The sequence below is a fragment of the Engystomops pustulosus genome, chromosome 2, assembly GCF_040894005.1.
Source record: "Engystomops pustulosus chromosome 2, aEngPut4.maternal, whole genome shotgun sequence".
Lineage (NCBI taxonomy): Eukaryota > Metazoa > Chordata > Amphibia > Anura > Leptodactylidae > Engystomops > Engystomops pustulosus.
Genome location: NC_092412.1, coordinates 252,444,598 through 252,468,607, shown reverse-complemented (window position 1 = coordinate 252,468,607; position 24,010 = coordinate 252,444,598). Strand labels below are relative to the sequence as shown.

General features: G+C 46.4%; 1 long non-coding RNA gene across 1 annotated transcript; it reads left to right on the top strand.

Annotated features, from left to right (window-relative positions):
- Window positions 1-1,658: 1,658 nt before the first annotated feature.
- On the top strand, window positions 1,659-5,166 carry LOC140119634 (uncharacterized). Its single transcript, XR_011853407.1, has 3 exons — window positions 1,659-1,754; window positions 2,790-2,870; window positions 5,013-5,166. It is a non-coding gene; the product is annotated as an uncharacterized lncRNA (long non-coding RNA).
- The last annotated feature ends 18,844 nt before the right edge of the window (window positions 5,167-24,010 follow it).

Sequence of the window (24,010 nt, the reverse complement as noted above, 5' to 3'; positions counted from 1 at the left end):
TGGAGGGTAAACGTGGGATTTGGCTGAGGAGTAGAGATGAGCGAGTATACTCGTCCGAGCTTGATGCTCGTTCGAGTATTAAGGTACTCGAAACGGCTCGTTGCTCGGACGAGTATTTCCCCTGCTCGAGATCGAGAATTTAATTTAAAAAACACAGTGAAGAACAATGAAGAATAGAATAAAAACAGTGAACACAGGATCATTTAAGTGAAAAACACAGTGAAAAACACAGTGAAGAATAGATTACAGATGTTCGGCACATCTGCTTACTTGTCGGGAGATACGCACGGAACGGTGCGAACAAAATAGCATGTGAAGAACACATTGAAGAACACGGTGAGCAGGACAGACACACCAGGGAGCAGCACAGAGACACCGGGGAGCAGCACAGAGACACCGGGGAGCAGCACAGAGACACCTGGGCAGCGGCAGGCACGGAGACTTCGGGCAGCGGCAGGCACGGAGACATCTGGCAGCGGCAGGCACGGAGACACTGGGGCAGCGGCAGGCACGGAGACACTGGGGCAGCGGCAGGCACGGAGACATCGGGCAGCGGCAGGCACGGAGACATCGGGCAGCGGCAGGCACGGAGACATCGGGCAGCGGCAGGCACGGAGACATCGGGCAGCGGCAGGCACGGAGACACTGGGGCAGCGGCAGGCATGGAGACACTGGGGCAGCGGCAGGCACGGAGACACTGGGGCAGCGGCAGGCACGGAGACACTGGGGCAGCGGCAGGCACGGAGACACCGGGGCAGCGGCAGGCACGGAGACACCGGGGCAGCGGCAGGCACGGAGGCACCGGGGCAGCGGCACGCACGGAGGCACCGGGGCAGCGGCACGCACGGAGGCACCGGGGCAGCGGCACGCACGGAGGCACCGGGGCAGCGGCACGCACGGAGGCACCGGGGCAGCGGCACGCACGGAGACATTGGGGTAGCGGCACAGAGACATCGGGAAGGGCAGAGAGACAGAGAGATCGGGGAGACTTCAGTGGAAGAAGAGGAGCGGATCCCGGGACAGCGTATCTCCCGACAAGTAAGCAGATGTGCCGAACATCTGCAATCTATTCTTCACTGTGTTCTTTACTGTGTTTTTCACTTAAATGATCCTGTGTTCACTGTGTTCAATGTTTTTATTCTATTCTTCACTGTTCTTCACATCTGATAACTTGTCGGGAGATAATATACACGCGGAACAGTGAAGAATAGATTGCAGATGTTTGCATACATCTGCTAACTTATCAGAAGACTTTCTTTTTCAGTTAATTAACACATTTTATTTCCGAACCATGGTCCCTTTGAAAAATGCTCGAGTCTCCCATTGACTTCAATGGGGCTCGTTATTCGAGACGAGCACTCGAGCATCGGGAAAAGTTTGTCTCGAATAACGAGCACCCGAGCATTTTAGTGCTCGCTCATCTCTACTGAGGAGCAGTTATTATATGATAGATGAATCAACTTAATAAATGTCATAAGATTTGGAAACATCAACATGAAACAATATTTGTATGTCCTCAGCTCCTACAATCTGCAGGTAATTATACATCATGAGACGCACAAACCATCTATGTACATGAGAGCGGAGATCACAAGGATCAGGTCTGGTGATTAGTCTCTGGTGATGACTTATGAAGCTCCTCCCCCCAAGCTGAGCCCCGCCCCCAAGTTACTGGTATAATAACCCCCATCCCAAGAAGTGATCTGTACTGAGGTGTCCTGTCCTCCTGTGTCCTGCACTTTCTCTATCACAAGGTGGGAATTGTTACTTATTATATTACTGTTATGTATATTGTATGTTATGTGATGTCACTTCTATTAGACTTATATCCTTATGGTCAGATACTTTGTTATAACAAATATAAAAACATACATATTTTATGTAAGGATAAACATAAACATATATGCGCATAGATAAAAAAAAAATCAATTTATCTAGAAACAGCAGAGATTGTTACAATATGACAAATATCTTCTCCTCTCTCCTCTCCTTCGCTCCAGCGCCTCCTCTCCTCCGGTCCAGCGCCTCCTCTTAAGCCACACTTAACCAGAGCTGAGGGGAGGAGCCACAATGGATCAAAGAAGATTGAAGGTGTTGCACTGGACCAGAGCTGATGGGAGGAGCCACACCAGAGGGGGAGGAGGAGGAGAAAGGGAAGAGTAGGAGCCCAGGGTAATCCTGGAGATTATTACTTTCTCCATCTTCCATATTGAAACAGTAAAAATTACATTGTATATAAAATACAATTTTATATCTTATTTACCGAGAGTCGATGTCCCAAACTTACTTGCTCTCCTGTCTGCCAGCATTTGATCTCTTTGTTATAAAGTCCTGGGACATTGGCATTCTTTTAAAAAATATTTTATAAAGATTTTTGAGCCGGAGGTGCTCAGGTCTATATCAACTGAGTGCCTCTCGACTCCTGCTAAAGTATGCACGCCCCTCCATGTACGTGGTGCATGGTCCCACCCACTGATCTGCTGACATGACAATCGGTGAGCAGTGGCAAGTGCCAGGAACATGGAGGGGGCAGTGCATATTTTAGCAGGAGATGGAGCTGAGAGACACCCGAGTGACATAGCCCTAAGTGCCTACGGGGCATCTGTATATCTTGAAAAGTATTTTGTAGAACAATGCCGATTGTCTTCATAAAGACAAGATCATGCAGTGACAGACGGGACGAGCAAGTAAGTTTGGGACATCTACTATCAGTAAATGTGATGGTAGACGTCATTTAAGCAGAACTAAGTAATATTCTGTTCATTGACCAAGATTAATTTATTTAACAGGCCAGACATGACTTTCTTGAAGAAATCACTCTTCCTTGTACTTCTTATTGGATTGGTGGCCCTTTCCATCTGTGATGATGAGTAAGTAGATGTATATGTTGTATATATGATAGGAGAGTAAGTGGTATATGTATATATGTAATAGAAGGGGATGTGGTGTATGTGTAGAGGTGTACAGAGAGCTCAGAAGCAGAGCACAGCAGGAACAGAACAGGGCTCAGAAGCAGAGCACAGCAGGAACAGCACAGGGCTCAGAAGCAGAGCACAGCAGGAACAGCACAGGGCTCAGAAGCAGAGCACAGCAGGAACAGCACAGGGCTCAGAAGCAGAGCACAGCAGGAACAGCACAGGGCTCAGAAGCAGAGCACAGCAGGAACAGCACAGGGCTCAGAAGCAGAGCACAGCAGGAACAGCACAGGGCTCAGAAGCAGAGCACAGCAGGAACAGCACAGGGCTCAGAGGCAGAGCACAGCAGAGACTGCACAGAGCTCAGATGAAGAGCACAGCAGGGAAAGAACAGAGTTCAGGAGTAGAAAACAGCAAGGACAGCAGAGAGCTTTGGAACAGAGCACAGCAGTAGGCGTAATACAAGCTGTGTAGTGTAATACAGTGTGTGGTGGATTTGGAGTAGTAGTACAAGCTTTGTAATGCAATACAGTCTATGGAGGATGAGAGTTATACAGGCCATGCAGTTGAGGAGCAGAGCACAGCAGGGACAGCAGAGAGCTCAGGAACAGAGCACAGCAGGGGCACCAGAGAGCTCAGGAGCAGAGCACAGCAGGAACAGCTGAGAGCTCAGGAACAGAGCACAGTAGGGACTGCAGAGAGCTCAGGAAGAGAACATAGCAGGGACAGCAGAGAGCTCAGGAACAGAGCACAGCAGGGAAAGCAGAGAGCTCAGGAGCAGAGCACAGCAGGGGCAGCTGAGAGCACAGGAGCAGAGCACAGCAGGGACAGCAGAGAGCTCAGGAACAGATTACAGCAGGGACAGCCGAGGGCTCAGGAACAGAGCACAGCAGGGAAAGCTGAGAACTCAGGAGCAGAACACAGTAAGGAGAGCTGAGAGCTTAGGAACAGAGCACAGCAAGGACAGCAGAGAGCCCAGGAACAGTGCACAGCAGGGACAGCAGATAACTAAGGAGCAGAACACAGTAGGAACAGCAGAGAGCTCAGGAACAGAGCACAGCAAGGAAAGCAGAGAACTCAGGAGCAGAACATAGCAAGGAGAGCTGAGAGCTGAGAAACAGAGCACCATAGGGAAAGCAGAGAGCTCAGGAGCAGAGCACAGCAGAGGCAACAGAAAGCTTAGAAGCAGAACACAGAAGGGCCAACAGAGAGATAAGGGGCAGAGCACAGCAGAAAGCTTTAAGAATGGTCTAGATTCCTTTTTTACGTCAAAATAAGACTGATATTTATAATAATAATTATAATAATAATTACCAATAATAATTGGGTTTATAATTTTTTGTACTTTTTACTATAAAAACATTTTTATTGTGACACTCACCACTTTTCCTTAATAATTTCATAGATCGGCATTTATGATTATGTTTATTTCTGTTCTGGTAAAAATTATAATAAAAATTATTCTGGTAATAATTTTTTTTGGCACTTGAACCCTAGGGAGTCTGATTGCTTATATAATATACTGCATTATTACTATATCACTGTATATTGTGGATTAGCCAACAGCAGGATCTACTTCGGATCGCCATGAGCCGTTTCCATACATCCCTGATGGCTCCATGACCATAAGGGGTAATAAACGGGTAACAGTGTCACTGGATAGATGGTGGAGCAGACACTCTCCACATGTAACTACAGACCAGTAAGTCCATCAATGCTCCAGTGCTGGGTCACAGGGGAAGAAGAGACAACTGAATATTTTTGGTTTCCAGTGCTATTTGTATGTGGAGTTGGATAATAATGAGTGAAGTGCAGTAACATCTATGACCTGTCGTCCATGTGATCCATCTATCCCCCCATAATCCTACACAGTGGGGAGGTCCCTATGAGGTTTCCTCTGCAGGACTATAGTATATTCCCCCAGTGACTGTCACCTGTAATATTATCTCTGCTGACACCAGATCAGGCTCCAGAGATCTCTGCCTTCCCATCAGCAGCCGGAGAAGAGGACGGAGAGAAATGACTATTTATTACTGATTAGAAGGGAGAAACTATTAGTATAATGTGTCACTAACTTTATATTATCTTCTATCACAGGAAAAGAGAGGAAGAAGAAGAGAAGAGGGAACTGAGCCCTGAAAGAATGGAAGTGTCTAAGAGATGTGCACTAACTGGAAAATGCAGAACTAAACAAGGGTTTTTGGGATCATCTGCATAATGTTCTAGAAACATATTAAATATAAAGAAACTTATACAATGGTCTTTTTTACCTACACTTTATATATGTTGTAGGAAATTGTGAATATAGTATATAGGAGAGCCTGCGCCCCCTCATACGCCAACCTCTTCCTCGGACTTTGGGAGAGGGGAGTCTTTGGCGACGACGGGGTGCGGCTCGCCCACCATGTGCAGTGCTGGCTGCGTTACATCGACGACGTCCTATTTATCTGGCAGGGAAGAGAGGAGGAATTGATATGGTTCATGCAGCAGCTGAATTTATATAAATTCAATATAAAACTCACGTACAAGTACAGTCAAAGTATGATTGACTTTTTGGACATTCAGATTGTGGTGGGACCGCAGGGCCTATTGCAGACTGATATGTACAGAAAGTCTACTTCTGTAAATTCGTTATTACATGCCTCCTCGGCTCACCCCCCGTCTACCATCAGGGCCATACCCATAGGCCAATTTTTACGTGCCCGTCGCCTATGTTCATCAGAAACAAGCTTCAGACATCAATGCGAAGATCTAAGAGGGAGATTCCAAGATAGGGGGTACAGCAACAGAAGCATAAAAAGAGGCTCGGATAGGGCTAGAAATGATTTGCTGATTACCGGAACCACTCTCAAAAAGAGAGCAGCTGAGGACAATTGTGTCAGATTCATTGCGACGTACAATGATAAATGGCCTGAAATGAGAGCGATCCTAACGAAGTACTGGCCTTTATTACAGACAGACAGCGTACTGAAGATAGACCAGCTGGTGAAGGAAGTAAGAAGCAGGGATGTTTCCCATGCGGGGATTGTGTAGCCTGCCAAAACATCTTGTGGACGCAAGAATTTGACACTACCGACGGAAGTAGGACATTTAAAATAATGGAATACATCTCCTGTAACAGTAGCAATGTTATATATTATGCAGCCTGTGGTTGCCCTTTGGTGTACATAGGGATGACAATCAGAGAACTACGGGTTCGCACAAGGGAACACGTAAGGGACATAATGAAGGCCCAACAAGCGAGGACGCCACTAGAACTGAGCCAACTGAAAACAATCCCCAGACATTTTAGAACACATCATAAGTGTGATCCCAAGACCTTTAGGGTCCGCGGAATTGAGAGACTCCATCTGGGTATCAGAGGGGGGTAACAAAAAGAAATTATTGGCACAGAGGGAGTGCAAGTGGATTGTACTTTTGGATACAAAGGTTCCAAAAGGCCTCAATGAAGCATTAACCTTCTCCCCGTTCTTATGAGACCCATATGAATGCTTTTCCTGGAATTGCCCTGTTTCAACTGCACTCTCTATAGCCTCTGAATATATGTACAGACCACAGTGGCATAAGAAATCTCTACTTTTCTCACGTTTCCATACCTTCCCTTCTACCTCTCTATATGATGTTTTATTGTAGAATATACAAACACGATTCTTGACATATCTTCCTGTGCTGCGTTGTCTGATGGCCTCGGATATGGAGATTGACGCGAGGACAATGCTTGACGTCATGAAAATAAGGAGACATAAGAAAGATGATGCAAGAGATGGAGACATACATACATCATCTAACAAAATTTGGAAGTTGGATCCTTTTGGGTCTTTCCCTTCAGGATTTCGACGGGACTTTACACATGCTTGGAGTTTGAGTAAGATCTGAGGCCCAACCGGCCCAATCTTACCATCTTTGGTTTTTCTGTGTGGTGGTGGGGGGCGGAGGGTATGGGGGAGGGATTGGGAAGGGTGGGGGGAGGGTGGAGTGTGGGTTTTTTCTGTGCGTGTGGGGTGGGGGGGGTTGGGGGTGGGTGGGCACTTATGGGGTGGTGGTGCGTTTTTTATTTGTATTTTTTGTGGGGGGATTAGCTTGGTATAGAAGTGGGGGGGGGGGGGGTATTAGGGTGCACAGATATTCACAAAATCACAACCATAATTTATTTCTTTGTTTGAAGGAGAGGAAAAAAAATTGTGCACATGCAATAATTACACCTCGGTCTAAATACAACACGAGTATTATAATTCTCACGTAATAATATAACACATCATATCGATGCGCAGCATGCTTATACATTTAGGATGCACAACTTTGAATATTTATCCTTATTTCGCACAATTCAACATCACTATTTCCGCTTCACCTATACACTCACATTCAATTTCCCACTTTATTCACAACCTAGTATATAAGTAATAACTATTATCCAAATTTTCCCCATATATAAGTACAGTCTCTTTACATCATTATAAATTATGATGTTGTCTCCATTTAACACCTTCCAGATATTTCTCTTATCAGACATCTTCTCCATCTCTTTTCACACAGCCTGCCCGAAAACTGCTCCCCCTGGATACCGGCTTTCCCGTGCGGCGGAGACTTGCCGCAGTCTTTGGGTAACATATTCCCAGATCCAGCGGTGCGCTCTCCGTCTGACACTGGGGGGCTGGGACCAGGGGGGCAGCGGGGAGATAGAGGTGACGTCAGCACTTGGACGGATCACATGACACGGCACGGGCCGCTCCCGCGATGACGCGGTCGTGGGCGTGGCTTCCTGCTGTGTCTGTTCCCGGCCCTAGTGTGGGCGTATTCCCCTGCTCCCCACGTGACACGCTGCTGTGCTTAAATATGAAGAGACCACACAAACACACACAGGCCCCCTGAGGGGCGCGTCGGGGTACTGGCGTCCTCGCTACAAACAGCATGGGTAAACTGACTCTGCCATTATATTTTTAGGAAAGGCACACAGCACTTTACCGTGATGTTACAATTACATGTTGGGTTGGATTATTAACTTTTTTGCACAGGCACTTTATAGGATTTTCCATTAACCTACACATGACAATATACCTGGGTTTACATTGCTCAACTGCTGATCTGTGTTGCGTGGATGCATTAGTGGAATCCCGAGGACAATTTATTGTGTTTCAATAGTCATACTGTTACATTGATATTTTTAGATGGTATTGATTAATAAAAGAAGTTTCAAATTTTAAATGGTGTAATGAAGTATCTATGGACCAAATATCACTCATGTGCTCTTTAAGGTTTTGTTCAGTTAGGAATGGAGTGTAAGAGAACTTATAGACAAATGTTTTTTCATGTTTTTTTGGTGCTAATTTCTTGGTTTAGTGTACTTTATATATGTTGTAGGAAATTTAGAGGAATATAGAGGAGGAATGGGGGTTATAGTATATAGGAGAGGATGGATGGGGGTTATAGTATATAGGAGAGGAGGAATGGGGGTTATAGTATATAGGAGAGGAGGAATGGGGGTTATAGTATATAGGAGAAGAGGAATGGGGGTTATAGTATATAGGAGAGGAGGAATGGGGGTTATAGTATATAGGAGAGGAGGAATGGGGGTTATAGTATATAGGAGAGGATGGGGGTTATAGTATATAGGAGAGGAGGAATGGGGGTTATAGTATATAGGAGAGGAGGAATGGGGGTTATAGTATATAGGAGAAGAGGAATGGGGGTTATAGTATATAGGAGAGGAGGAATGGGGGTTATAGTATATAGGAGAGGAGGAATGGGGGTTATAGTATATAGGAGAGGATGGGGGTTATAGTATATAGGAGAGGAGGAATGGGGGTTATAGTATATAGGAGAGGAGGAATGGGGGTTATAGTATATAGGAGAGGAGGGATGGGGGTTATAGTATATAGGAGAGGAGGAATGGGGGTTATAGTATATAGGAGAGGAGGAATGGGGTTATAGTATATAGGAGAGGAGGAATGGGGGTTATAGTATATAGGAGAGGAGGAATGGGGGTTATAGTATACAGGAGAGGAGGAATGGGGGTTATAGTATATAGGAGAGGAGGAATGGGAGTTATAGTATATGGGAGAGGAGGAATGGGGGTTATAGTATATAGGAGAGGAGGAATGGGGGTTATAGTATATGGGAGAGGAGGAATGGGGGTTATAGTATATAGGAGAGGAGGGATTGGGGTTATAGTATATAGGAGAGGAGGAATGGGGGTTATAGTATATAGGAGAGTAGGAATAGGGGTTATAGTATATAGGAGAGGAGGAATGCGGGTTATAGTATATAGGAGAGTAGGAATGGGGGTTATAGTATATAAGAGAGGAGGGATGGGGGTTATAGTATATCAGAGAGGAGGAATAGGGGTTATAGTATATAGGAGAGGAGGAATGGGGGTTATAGTATATAGGAGAGGAGGAATGGGGGTTATAGTATATAGGAGAGGAGGAATGGGGGTATAGTATATAGGAGAGGAGGAATGGGGGTTATAGTATATAGGAGAGGGGGAATGGGGGTTATAGTATATAGGAGAGGAGGAATGGGGGTTATAGTATATAGGAGAGGAGGAATGGGGGTTATAGTATATAGGAGAGGGGGAATGCGGGCTATAGTATATAGGAGAGTAGGAATGGGGGTTATAGTATATAGAAGAGGAGGAATGGGGGTTATAGTATATAGGAGAGGAGGAATGGGGGTTATAGTATATAGGAGAGGAGGAATGGGGGTTATAGTATATAGGGGAGGAGGAATGGGGGTTATAGTATATAGGAGAGGAGGAATGGGGGTTATAGTATATAGGAGAGGAGGGATTGGGGTTATAGTATATAGGAGAGGAGGGATTGGGGGTTATAGTATATAGGAGAGGAGGAATGGGGGTTATAGTATATAGGAGAGGAGGAATGAGGGTTATAGTATACAGGAGAGGAGGAATGGGGGTATAGTATATAGGAGAGGAGGAATGGGAGTTATAGTATATGGGAGAGGAGGAATGGGGGTTATAGTATATAGGAGAGGAGGAATGGGGGTTATAGTATATAGGAGAGGAGGAATGGGGGTTATAGTATATGGGAGAGGAGGAATGGGGGTTATAGTATATAGGAGAGGAGGGATTGGGGTTATAGTATATAGGAGAGGAGGAATGGGGGTTATAGTATATAAGAGAGGAGGAATGGGGGTTATAGTATATAGAAGAGGAGGAATGGGGGTTATAGTATATAGGAGAGGAGGGATGGGGGTTATAGTATATAGGAGAGGAGGAATGGGGGTTATAGTATATAGAAGAGGAGGAATGGGGGTTATAGTATATAGAAGAGGAGGAAAGGGGGTTATAGTATATAGAAGAGGAGGGATGGGGGTTATAGTATATAGGAGAGGAGGGAATGGGGGTTATAGTATATAGGAGAGGGGGAATGGGGGTTATAGTATATAGGAGAGGAGGAATGGGAGTTATAGTATATAGGAGAGGAGGAATGGGGGTTATAGTATATAGGAGAGGAGGAATGGGAGTTATAGTATATAGGAGAGGAGGAATGGGGGTTATAGTATATAGGAGAGGAGGAATGGGGGTTATAGTATATAGGAGAAGAGGGATGGGGGTTATAGTATATAGGAGAGGAGGGATGGGGGTTATAGTATATAGGAGAGGGGGAATGGGGGTTATAGTATATAGGAGAGGAGGAATGGGGGTTATAGTATATAGGAGAGGAGGAATGGGGGTTATAGTATATAGGAGAAGAGGGATGGGGGTTATAGTATATAGGAGAGGAGGAATGGGGGTTATAGTATATAGGAGAGGGGGAATGGGGGTTATAGTATATAGGAGGGGAGGAATGGGGTTATAGTATATAGGAGAGGAGGAATGGGGGTTATAGTATATAGGAGAGGAGGAATGGGGGTTATAGTATATAGGAGAGGAGGATTGGGGGTTATAGTATATAGGAGAGGAGGAATGGGGGTTATAGTATATAGGAGGGGAGGAATGGGGGTTATAGTATATAGGAGAGGAGGATTGGGGGTTATAGTATATAGGAGAGGAGCAATGGGGTTATAGGATATAGGAGAGGAGGATTGGGGGTTATAGTATATAGGAGAGGAGGATTGGGGGTTATAGTATATAGGAGAGGAGGAATGGGGGTTATAGTATATAGGAGAGGAGGGATGGGGGTTATAGTATATAGGAGAGGAGGAATGGGGGTTATAGTATATAGGAGAGGAGGAATGGGGGTTATAGTATATAGGAGAGGAGGAATGGGGGTTATAGTATATAGGAGAGGAGGAATGGGGGTTATAGTATATAGGAGAGGAGGATTGGGGGTTATAGTATATAGGAGAGGAGGGATGGGGGTTATAGTATATAGGAGAGGAGGAATGGGGGTTATAGTATATAGGAGAGGAGGAGTGGGGGTTATAGTATATAGGAGAGGAGGGGTGGGGGTTATAGTATATAGGAGAGGAGGAATGGGGGTTATAGTATATAGGAGAGGAGGAATGGGGGTTATAGTATATAGGAGAGGGGGAATGGGGGTTATAGTATAAAGGAGGGGAGGAATGGGGGTTATAGTATATAGGAGAGGAGGGATGGGGGTTATAGTATATAGGAGAGGAGGGGTGGGGGTTATAGTATATAGGAGAGGAGGAATGGGGGTTATAGTATATAGGAGAGGAGGGATGGGGGTTATAGTATATAGGAGAGGAGGGGTGGGGGTTATAGTATATAGGAGAGGAGGAATGGGGGTTATAGTATATAGGAGAGGGGGAATGGGGGTTAAAGTATATAGGAGAGGGGGAATGGGGGTTATAGTATATAGGAGAGGAGGAATGGGGGTTATAGTATATAGGAGAGGAGGAATGGAGGTTATAGTATATAGGAGAGGAGGAATGGGGGTTATAGTATATAGAAGAGGAGGAATGGGGGTTATAGTATATAGGAGAGGAGGAATGGTGGTTATAGTATATAGGAGAGGAGAAAGGGGGTTATTTTATATAGGAGAGGAGGAATGGGGGTTATAGTATATAGGAGAGGAGGAATGGGGGTTATAGTATATAGGAGAGGAGGAATGGGGGTTATAGTATATAGGAGAGGAGGAATGGGGGTTATAGTATATAGGAGAGGAGGAATGGGGGTTATAGTATATAGGAGAGGAGGAATGGGGGTTATAGTATATAGGAGAGGGGGAATGGGGGTTATAGTATATAGAAGAGGAGGAATGGGGGTTATAGTATATAGGAGAGGAGGAATGGGGGTTATAGTATATAGGAGAGGGGGAATGGGGTTATAGTATATAGGAGAGGAGGAAAGGGGGTTATTTTATATTGGAGAGGAGGAATGGGGGTTATAGTATATAGGAGAGGAGGAATGGGGGTTATAGTATATAGGAGAGGAGGAATGGGGGTTATAGTATATAGGAGAGGAGGAATGGGGGTTATAGTATAAAGGAGAGGAGGAATGGCGGTTATAGTATATAGGAGAGGAGGAATGGGGGTTATAGTATAAAGGAGAGGAGGGATGGGGGTTATAGTATATAGGAGAGGAGGGGTGGGGGTTGTAGTATATAGGAGAGGAGGAATGGGGGTTATAGTATATAGGAGAGGGGGAATGGGGGTTATAGTATATAGGAGAGGAGGAATGGGGGTTATAGTATATAGGAGAGGAGGAATGGGGGTTATAGTATATAGGAGAGGAGGAATGGGGGTTATAGTATATAGGAGAGGAGGAATGGGGGTTATAGTATATAGGAGAGGAGGAATGGGGGTTATAGTATATAGGAGAGGAGGAATGGGGGTTATAGTATATAGGAGAGGAGGAATGGGGGTTATAGTATATAGGAGAGGGGGAATGGGGGTTCTAGTATAGAGGAGAGGAGGGATGGGGGTTATAGTATATAGGAGAGGAGGAATGGGGGTTATAGTATATAGGAGAGGAGGAATGGGGGTTATAGTGTATAGGAGAGGAGGAACGGGGGTTATAGTATATAGCAGAGGAGGAATGGGGGTAATAGTATATAGGAGAGGAGGGATGGGGGTTATAGTATATAGGAGAGGAGGAATGGGGGTTATAGTATATAGGAGAGGAGGAATGGAGGTTATAGTATACAGGAGAGGAGGAATGGGTTATAGTATATAGGAGAGGGGAATGGGGGTTATAGTATATAGGAGAGGAGGAATGGGGGTTATAGTATATAGGAGAGGAGGAATGGGGGTTATAGTATATAGGAGAGGAGGAATGGGGGTTATAGTGTATAGGAGAGGAGGAATGGGGGTTATAGTATATAGGAGAGGAGGAATGGGGGTTATAGTATATAGGAGAGGGGGAATGGGGGTTCTAGTATAGAGGAGAGGAGGGATGGGGGTTATAGTATATAGGAGAGGAGGAATGGGGGTTATAGTATATAGGAGAGGAGGAATGGGGGTTATAGTGTATAGGAGAGGAGGAATGGGGGTTATAGTGTATAGGAGAGGAGGAATGGGGGTTATAGTATATAGGAGAGGAAGAATGGGGGTTATAGTATATAGGAGAGGAGGAATGGGGGTTATAGTATATAGGAGAGGAGGGATGGGGGTTATAGTATATAGGAGAGGAGGGATAGGGGTTATAGTATATAGGAGAGGAGGAATGGGGGTTATAGTATATAGGAGAGGAGGAATGGGGGTTATAGTATATAGGAGAGGAGGAATGGGGATTATAGTATATAGGAGAGGAGGAATAAGGGTTATAGTATATAGGAGAGGAGGAATGGGGGTTACAGTATATAGAAGAGGAGGAATGGGGGTTATAGTATATAGGAGAGGAGGAATGGGGGTTATAGTATATAGGAGAGGGGGAATGAGGGTGATAGTATATAGGAGAGGAGGAATGGGGGTTATAGTATATAGGAGAGGAGGATGGGGGTTATAGTATATAGGAGAGGAGGAATAGGGGTGATAGTATATAGGAGAGGAGGAATGGGGGTTATAGTATATAGGAGAGGAGGATGGGGGTTATAGTAAATAGCAAAGATAGATAAGATGCATTACCTCTTTGACCTCCCCCCCCCCCCTCCCTTCAGCAGTTGACCTCCGCATAACAGATTTTTCCAAACTCAATAGAAAAAGCTTAGCAAATTTTGGGTTGTATTTTCATCTCTAACACCCTTTTATTGTCTACATTTTAGGGTTAAATTACAATATTCTTATGAAAAATTGAAATGTTAAAATTTCCAATACATTTTCCGTTGATTACTGTGAAGCAATTACAGGGCTAACAGACTTCCCGAATCTTGATTTGAATAGTTTGAGACATTGGGGCTCATTTACTAAGAGTCAGTGGATCGCATTTACGTCAGGTTTCTCAACGATTTCCGTTTTGCGCCGCATTTAACAGTGGATTTTGGTGCACGCAGTCGGATTTTGGCGCAACGCGGAAGATCCAACATTTAGAATTGTGTCGCAAGACATGCACTTACATGCACCAGGAAGAAGATGGTGGACTCCGACGGACCTCGGCGCAGAAGCAATGGATGCAGGAACTCGGGCGCACAATCATCATGATTCTTGCCGGACTTCATAAAATGGTGTTACTATTGTAGTGAATAGTACATAAGCCTCTATAGGACACTTTGAAACGAAATTGGTGACTATAAACATAGTTTTTTTCATTTCTCTTGAAAATCAGAGAAATTGCTATTGAAACAATAAATATTCAAACATCCGTAATAAAAAGTAACCAAAAGTAATAATATTATAGACAGAAAATGACAATAAGTACATTACACAAGTTTACTACAATTTTGTCTAAAAAGTAGAAAGTTGTAAGGGGGGTGGCTGTCTGGCTGGCAGTATACTACTGGGGGCCGGCAGGCTATATACTACTGGGGATGTCTGGCTGTATACTACATGAGGGCTGGCTACCTGTATACTACTGGGGGCCGGCAGGCTATATACTACTGGGGGCTGGCTGGCTGTATACTACTGGGGTCTGGCTGGCTGTATACTACTGGGGGCTGGCTGGCTGTATAGTACACGGGGGCTGGCTGGATGTACGCTACATGGGGCTGGCTGTATGCTACGAGGTGCTGGGTTGCTGTATAGTACATGGTGGCTGGCTGTATAGTACATGGAGGCTGGTTGCCTGTATTCCACATGGGGGCTGGCTGGCTGCATAGTACATGGAGGCTGGCTAGATACTACTGGGGGCTGGCTGGCTGTATAGTACATGGGGGCTGGCAGCCTGTATACTACATGGGGCTGGCTGTATGCTACACGGGGCTGGCTGTATACTACTAGGTGCTGGCTGGCTATATAATACTGGGGGCTGGCTGTATTCCACATGGGGGCTGGCTGTATACTACATGGGAGCTGGATGGCTGTATACTAGTTGGGGTGGCTGTATACTACTGGGGGCTGACTGGCTGTATGGTACTAGGGGTTTGCTGTATAATACATGGGGCTGGCTGGCTGTATACTAATGGGGGCTGGCTGGCTGTATACTACTCGGGGCTGGCTGTATACTACTCGGGGCTGGCTGGCTGTACACTTCTGGGAGCTGGCTGGCTGTATTCTATTGGGGGCTGGCTGGCTGTATACTACTGGGGGCTGGCAGGCTGTATAGTACATGGGGGCTGGCTGGATGTACACTACATGGGGCTGGCTGTATGCTACAAGGTGCTGGGTGGCTGTATAGTACATGGTGGCTGGCTGGCTGTATAGTACATGGGGGCTGGTTGGCTGTATACTACATGGGGCTGGCTGTATGCTACACGGGGCTGGCTGTATACTACTAGGTGCTGGCTGGCTATATTATACTGGGGGCTGGCTGTATTCCACATGGGGGCTGGCTGTATACTACATGGGAGCTGGATGGCTGTATACTAGTGGGGGTGGCTGTATACTACTGGGGGCTGACTGGCTGTATGGTACTAGGGGTTTGCTGTATACTACATGGGGCTTGCTGGCTGTATACTAATGGGGGCTGGCTTGCCTTATACTACTCGGGGCTGGCTGTACACTTCTGGGAGCTGGCTGGCTGTATCCTATTGGGGGCTGGCTGGCTGTATACTACTGGGGGCTTGCTGGCTGTTTACTACTGGGGCTGGCTGGCTGTATTCTACTGGGGGCTGGCTGGCTGTATACTACTGGGTGCTGGCTGGCTATATACTAAGTATTCTACTGCTGGCTGGCTATATACTAAGTATTCTACTGCTGGCTGGCTGGCTGTATACTACTGGGGGCTGGTTATACCTACTGGGGGCTGGCTATATACTACTGGGGCTGGCTATATACTAATGGGGGCTGGCTATATACTAAAGGGGGCTGACTGGCTATATACTGGGAGGCTGTGACCAACGCATTTCCCACCCTCGGCTTATACTCGAGTCAATAGGTTTTCCCAGTTCTTGGTGGTAAAATGAGGCATCTCGGCTTATACTCGGGTCGGCTTATACTTGAGTACTTGAGTTTTTAATAATTTTATTACCATCTGGGTTTTTTTCTTCTACCTATCTGCTCAAATAACGGAAGGTCTAATGGAAGACAAATACCAATGGGAACCATTACAAGTCCATAATAATCAATGGGGAAAAAAGGATTCCGATTTTTATAAACAGAAATTGAAAAATATAAGACAAAACACAGATGGGAACTGACGCTTAGTGACAGAAAAGATAGAATTGTCTTGTCTTCTTTAGGGGTAGGCCATAAGTTCTAATGAGGAAAAAAAATGTTTAACCTTAACCCTTTCACAACCAAGAGTCGTTGGAGCCTGAATGTCAATGTCATATTTTGTCATCTGTGTACAAAAAAAAAAAAAAATGGAACATAAAAAAACACACTAAGGCCAAATTCACACAGACGTATGGGGGACGTGTACAGGGTCGGTCTGGCCCGCCGGGGAACCGGTGAATCCCCCGGTGGGCCCCGACTCCTGTCACTATGGCATGGGCCTTTAATCGAGGCTGCTCCTCTACTACTAACAATAGTACTTGTATCATTCAGATGCAAGTACTATTGCTTACAGCGCCGCGCAGGACGTCCTGTGCGGCGCTGCTGTGCCACAGAAAGCCCTTGCTAGCGCTTCCTGTGTCACTACCACAGAAGCAGCCAGAGGAGCGAACAGGAGGAGGAGTCAGGGGGAGGAGGCACGGGAGCACCACATTCAAATCTGTGGCTGCTCTCCCTGGAGGTGCAGCCCGGGCAGAGCTGACAGGAGAAGCCCCGCCCACCAGCCCGGGCCTGCTGCACAGAGGAGACAGCTCCATCCACTGCCTGACCTGGACCTGCTGCTGGATATCAGGTAAGTGTAATGTGTATATGTATGTGTCTTCCCTGTGTATGTGTGTTTTGTCATGTGTGTGTGTATGTATATATATATATATATATATGTACAACATGTCATGTGCTTGTATATAGACTGATAACATGTAATAGCTGCATATATAGGTGTAATGTGTTCTATATGTGTGTGTATATAATGGTATAACATGTATTAGGTGTGTATATATAGGTGTCATGTATGTGTATATACAGGTTTTACATGTCATATATGTATATGTGTGTGTATATACAGGTATAACATGAAATAGGTTTATATATAGGTGTAATGTGTGTGTATATTTATATATAGTGATTGCTGGGGGAGCAGTATACAGTGATTGCTGGGGGAGCTGTATACAGTGATTGCTGGGGGAGCTGTATACAGTGATTGCTGGGGGAGCTGTATACAGTGATTGCTGGGGGAGCTGTATACAGTGATTGCTGGAGGAGCTGTATACGGTGGTTCATGGGGGAGCTGTATACAGTGATTTCTGGGGAAGCTGTATACAGTGATTGCTGGGGGAGCTGTATACGGTGATTGCTGGGGGAGCTGTATACAGTGATTGCTGGGGGAGCTGTATATAGTGATTGCTGGGAGCTGTATATAGTGATTGCTGGGGAGCTGTATACGGTGGTTGATGGGGGAGCTGTATACAGTGATTGTTGGGGGGCTGTATACAGTGATTGCTGGGGGAGCTGTATATAGTGATGCTGGGGGAGCTGTTTACAGTGATTGCTGGGGGAGCTGTATATAGTGATTGCTGGGGAGCTGTATACAGTGATTGCTGGGGGAGCTGTATACACTGATTTCTGGGGAAGCTGTATACACTGATTGCTGGGTGAGCTGTATACGGTGGTTGATGGGGGAGCTGTATACAGTGATTGCTGGGGGAGCTGTATATAGTGATTGCTGGGGGAGCTGTATATGGTGATTGCTGGGGGAGCTGTATACACTGATTTCTGGGGAAGCTGTATACACTGATTTCTGGGGAAGCTGTATACACTGATTGCTGGGTGAGCTGTATACAGTGGTTGATGGGGGAGCTGTATACAATGATTGCTGGGGGAGCTCTATACAGTGATTGCTGGGGGAGCTCTATACAGTGATTGCTGGGGGAGCTGTATATAGTGATTGCTGGGGGAGCTGTATACAGTGATTGCTGGGGGAGCTGTATACAGTGATTGCTGGGGGAGCTGTATACAGTGATTGCTGGGGGAGCTGTATATAGTGATTGCTGGGGGAGCTGTATATAGTGATTGCTGGGGGAGCTGTATACAATGATTGCTGGGGGAGCTCTATACAGTGATTGCTGGGGGAGCTGTATATAGTGATTGCTGGGGGAGCTGTATATAGTGATTGCTGGGGGAGCTGTATATAGTGATTGCTGGGGGAGCTGTGTATAGTGATTGCTGGGGGAGCTGTATACAGTGATTGCTGGGGGAGCTGTATACGGTGATTGCTGGGGGAGCTGTATATAGTGATTGCTGGGGGAGCTGTATATAGTGATTGCTGGGGGAGCTGTATACAGTGATTGCTGGGGGAGCTGTATACGGTGATTGCTGGGGGAGCTGTATACGGTGATTGCTGGGGGAGCTGTATACGGTGATTGCTGGGGGAGCTCTATACAGTGATTGCTGGGGGAGCTGTATATAGTGATTGCTGGGGGAGCTGTATATAGTGATTGCTGGGGGAGCTGTATATAGTGATTGCTGGGGTAGCTGTATACAATGATTGCTGGGGGAGCTCTATACAGTGATTGCTGGGGGAGCTGTGTATAGTGATTGCTGGGGGAGCTGTATACGGTGATTGCTGGGGGAGCTGTATATAGTGATTGCTGGGGGAGCTGTATATAGTGATTGCTGGGGGAGCTGTATACAGTGATTGCTGGGGGAGCTGTATACGGTGATTGCTGGGGGAGCTGTATACGGTGATTGCTGGGGGAGCTGTATACGGTGATTGCTGGGGGAGCTGTATACGGTGATTGCTGGGGGAGCTGTATACGGTGATTGCTGGGGAAGCTGTATATAGTGATTGCTGGGAGCTGTATATAGTGATTGCTGGGGAGCTGTATACGGTGGTTGATGGGGGAGCTGTATACAGTGATTGTTGGGGGGCTGTATACAGTGATTGCTGGGGGAGCTGTATATAGTGATGCTGGGGGAGCTGTATACAGTGATTGCTGGGGGAGCTGTATATAGTGATTGCTGGGGGAGCTGTATACAGTGATTGCTGGGGGAGCTGTATACACTGATTGCTGGGTGAGCTGTATACGGTGGTTGATGGGGGAGCTGTATATAGTGATTGCTGGGGGAGCTGTATATGGTGATTGCTGGGGGAGCTGTATACACTGATTTCTGGGGAAGCTGTATACACTGATTGCTGGGTGAGCTGTATACAGTGGTTGATGGGGTAGCTGTATACAGTGATTGCTGGGGGAGCTGTATACAATGATTGCTGGGGGAGCTGTATATAGTGATTGCTGGGGGAGCTGTATTTAGTGATTGCTGGGGGAGCTGTATACAGTGATTGCTGGGGGAGCAGTATATAGTGATTGCTGGGGGAGCTGTATATAGTGATTGCTGTGGGAGCTGTATATAGTGATTGCTGTGGGAGCTGTATATAGTGATTGCTGGGGGAGCTGTATACAGTGATTGCTGTGGGAGCTGTACATAGTGATTGCTGGGGGAGCTGTATATAGTGATTGCTGGGGGAGCTGTATATAGTGATTGCTGTGGGAGCTGTATATAGTGATTGCTGTGGGAGCTGTATATAGTGATTGCTGGGGGAGCTGTATACAGTGATTGCTGGGGGAGCTGTATATAGTGATTGCTGGGGGAGCTGTATATAGTGATTGCTGGGGGAGCTGTATATAGTGATTGCTGGGGTAGCTGTGTATAGTGATTGCTGGGAGCTGTATATAGTGATTGCTGGGGGAGCTGTATATAGTGATTGCTGGGGGAGCTGTATACAGTGATTGCTGGGGGAGCTGTATACGGTGATTGCTGGGGGAGCTGTATATAGTGATTGCTGGGGGAGCTGTATATAGTGATTGCTGGGGGAGCTGTATACAGTGATTGCTGGGGGAGCTGTATATAGTGATTGCTGGGGGAGCTGTATACGGTGATTGCTGGGGGAGCTGTATACGGTGATTGCTGGGGGAGCTGTATACGGTGATTGCTGGGGGAGCTGTATACGGTGATTGCTGGGGAAGCTGTATACGCTGGTTGCTGGGGGAGCTGTATACGCTGGTTGCTGGGGAAGCAACTCAAACCTTAGATGCCGGATGGAATGGCAGCATGTATGGGGCGGGGGCATTAATAAAATATGGAGGGGGGGGGGGTGTCAGTGTGTATCAGGGGCCTTAATAAAATATGGAGGGGGGGGATGGCAGTGTGTATGACATTGTTTTATCCAGGTGACATTATACTGTAAGTAACTGTGGTATTTTTAGGGGTGCAGTGAGGGGGATCTGCTTCCCTCATCCCAGAATATTTCTATGTGGTAGTAGGTGGGCCACCAAAATCAATTTCACTGGTGGGCCCCAGGCACCTCAGTCCGACCCTGGACGTGTATATATACGGCTGATATACGTCCCCCATAAATCGCTATGACTCATGGTGTCCAACGGGAACGGTACGGTGCAGCACACATGCACACATTCCTTTGCAAGCCGTTTAAGCCCAGAAAATGGTGCAGAGTCCGACAAAAGAGTGGAGGCGACTCTTAGTAAATAAGCCCCATTGTGTGATCACTTGATTTTTTTCAGACATAATGGAGTACATTTACTTACCTGTACCGTCGCGATCCCTGCTGTGCATTGCCTGACGAGGATTCGGGTCTTCTGCAATTCACTAAGATTGTTGGGCAGATTTACTTACCCGGTCCGTTCGCGATCCAGCGGCGCGTTCTCTGCGCTGGATTCGGGTCCGGCTGGGATTCATCAAAGCAGTTCCTCCGCCGTCCACCAGGTGGCGCTGCTGCGCTGAAGTCCGCTGGAATGCCTCGAAATACACCGGCCTATCCTGGATGAAGGTGAGTGAAATTTTCGCGACACAATTTTATTTTTAAATGCGGCAGTTTTTCCGAATCCGTCGGGTTTTCGTTCGGTCACGCCCCCCGATTTCCGTCGCGTGCATACCGGTGCCGATGCGCCAAATTCCGATCGCGTGCGCCAAAAACCCGGGGCAATTCAGGTGCAATCAGCGCAAATCGGAAATATTCGGGTAACACGTCGGGAAAACGTGAATCGGGCCCTTAGTAAATGACCCCCAGTGTGTCCAATTTCCTGCATGTGTTGCTTCCCCGATGTGGTTTCAAGATAAAAAAATAAAGAAATTTGTCTACTTCATCCCCCATGTCTACCTCCCTAACCTATTAGACCACACTAGAACACTTCCAGCAGGATCCTATACAGATCTATCTGAAGGCAGCACCATATGCTACACTACAAAGACGTGTTACAGTGTTGTGCCTATCCATATCACAGCCCAAAATGGTGAACTTATTTCCCCTTTCCCACTTTGTTATTGGTATTACCCTATTAGCACTCTCTCTCCTTTTTTTTTCTCTCCTACCACTCTATATTCTATTTTTGGCATCACTGTGCAAATAACAGCTCAAGACATTGGATAATGAAGACAAACTCAACCCGAAACGCACACAGCCTCATCCCTTGTGTCAACAGAAAGGGGGTAATGAAAAGTGAACTAACAGACACTTTTCAGTGAGATTAGTCGAGTATTCATGTTCATTAGAACAATGGACTCCATCATTAGAACAATGGACTCCATAAGTGGCATTGCTACACGGTGTACATCCTGTGCCATGTATGCTTTCCTTGAACAGCCGTTCGAGGGGGAATACTGCTGTGTGGGATGTGTGAAAATTGCTCACCTGGAAGCCCAGATTCTGGATCTAAATGAGCAAGTTTCAAGGCTGCGGGCAATTGATAATATGGAACGAAGTTTGCTGCTCCTGGAGCACAAACTCTCTGGGGAAGATGGTTGTGGGGAGGGAAGTATGGAGGTGCAGAGTGAGGGGGCAGCTAGTTGGGTAACATGTAGAAGGCGGGGTAGAGGGAAGAGTTGTAGAGAGTCTAGTCCTGATCTGGTGCACCCCAATAAGTTTGCCAGGCTGGCGGATGAGGGGGATATCAGCTCTGGGGTAGCAATGCTGCAGAAAGATGTGGCCGCTAGCAACCAGGGGAATGTGTGCTCCAGTAAGAAGGGTAATGGGAGCACAGGCAAGGTCAGACAGGTGCTGGTAGTGGGAGATTCGATTATTAGGGAAACACACAGGGCAATCTGTCACAAAGACCGTGCATACCGAACAGTGTGTTGTTTGCCGGGTGCTCGGGTTCGGCATGTTGCGGATCGGGTTGATGGATTACTGGGAGGGGCTGGTGAGGAACCAGCGGTCATGGTCCACATTGGCACTAATGACAAAGTAACAGGTAGGTGGAAGGTCCTTAAAAATGATTTCAGAGATTTAGGCCATAAGCTCAGGGCAAGGACCTCAAAGGTAATTTTCTCCGAGATACTGCCTGTACCACGTGCCACACCAGAAAGGCAGCGGGAGATCAAGGAGGTAAATAAGTGGCTCAAAAGTTGGTGTAGGAAGGAGGGGTTTGGGTTCATGGAGAACTGGGCTGACTTTTCTGTGGGCTACAGGCTCTACAGTAGGGATGGGCTGCACCTCAATGGGGAGGGGGCTGCTGTTTTAGGGGAAAAAATGGCTAGAAGGTTGGAGGAGTGTTTAAACTAGAGACCTGGGGGGAGGGCAACTACACTTGTGCAGGGCAAATAGACAGTGTACATAGAGAGCTGGGAAGGGTCATAGTCCATGGGGGAGGAAGGGGGGCTGGAATGAGATTGGAGAATAAGGACAAAAGGAATACGGACAGGGAAAACCATATAAAGTGCATGTACACAAATGCCAGAAGCCTCACAAACAAAATGGAGGAACTGGAACTCTTGATGTTGGAACGGAAATATGATATAGTGGGTATCAGCGAGACATGGCTGGACAGTAGCTATGACTGGGCTGTTACTATAGATGGTTATAGTCTTTTTAGAAAGGATCGTATAAATAAAAAAGGGGGAGGGGTTTGTTTATATGTGAATTCTTGCCTCAAGCCCGTCCTGCGAGATGACATCAGTAACACAAATGTGGAGTCCCTATGGGTGGAGATAAGAGGAGGGAAAAATAATAATAAAATATTACTAGGGGTTTGTTATAAGGCTCCAAATATAATGGAGGCAGCAGAGGAAATGCTGATAAGTGAAATGGATGCGGCTTCAAAGCGCAGGGAAGTACTTATCATGGGGGACTTCAATTACCCAGATATTGACTGGGGGGCAGAAACCTGCAGGTCCTTCAAAGGCAGCAGGTTCTTGTCAACAACAAAAGACAATTACCTGTCGCAACTAGTCCTGGAGCCAACAAGAGGGGGGGCGCTGCTGGACCTTATCCTTACCAACAGACCTGATAGGGTATCAAAACTACAGGTTGGGGGGAACCTGGGGAATAGTGATCATAATATCATTGATTTTGTATTACGCTTTACTAAGCACGTTAGTGAAGGGGCAACCAACACTCTAAACTTCAGGAGGGCAAATTTTCATCAACTAAGGGAAGACCTTAAAGGCATAGACTGGGATAATGCTCTCAAAGACAAAAGCCCCCCCAGAAAAAAAAATGGGACTACTTCTCATATATTCTAAAAAAGTCCTGTGAGAAACACATACCTTATGGGAAAAAGCATAAAAGGAACAAGAAAAAGCCTATGTGGCTAACTAGTCTTGTAAGGAAAGCAATAAGCGAGAAAGAT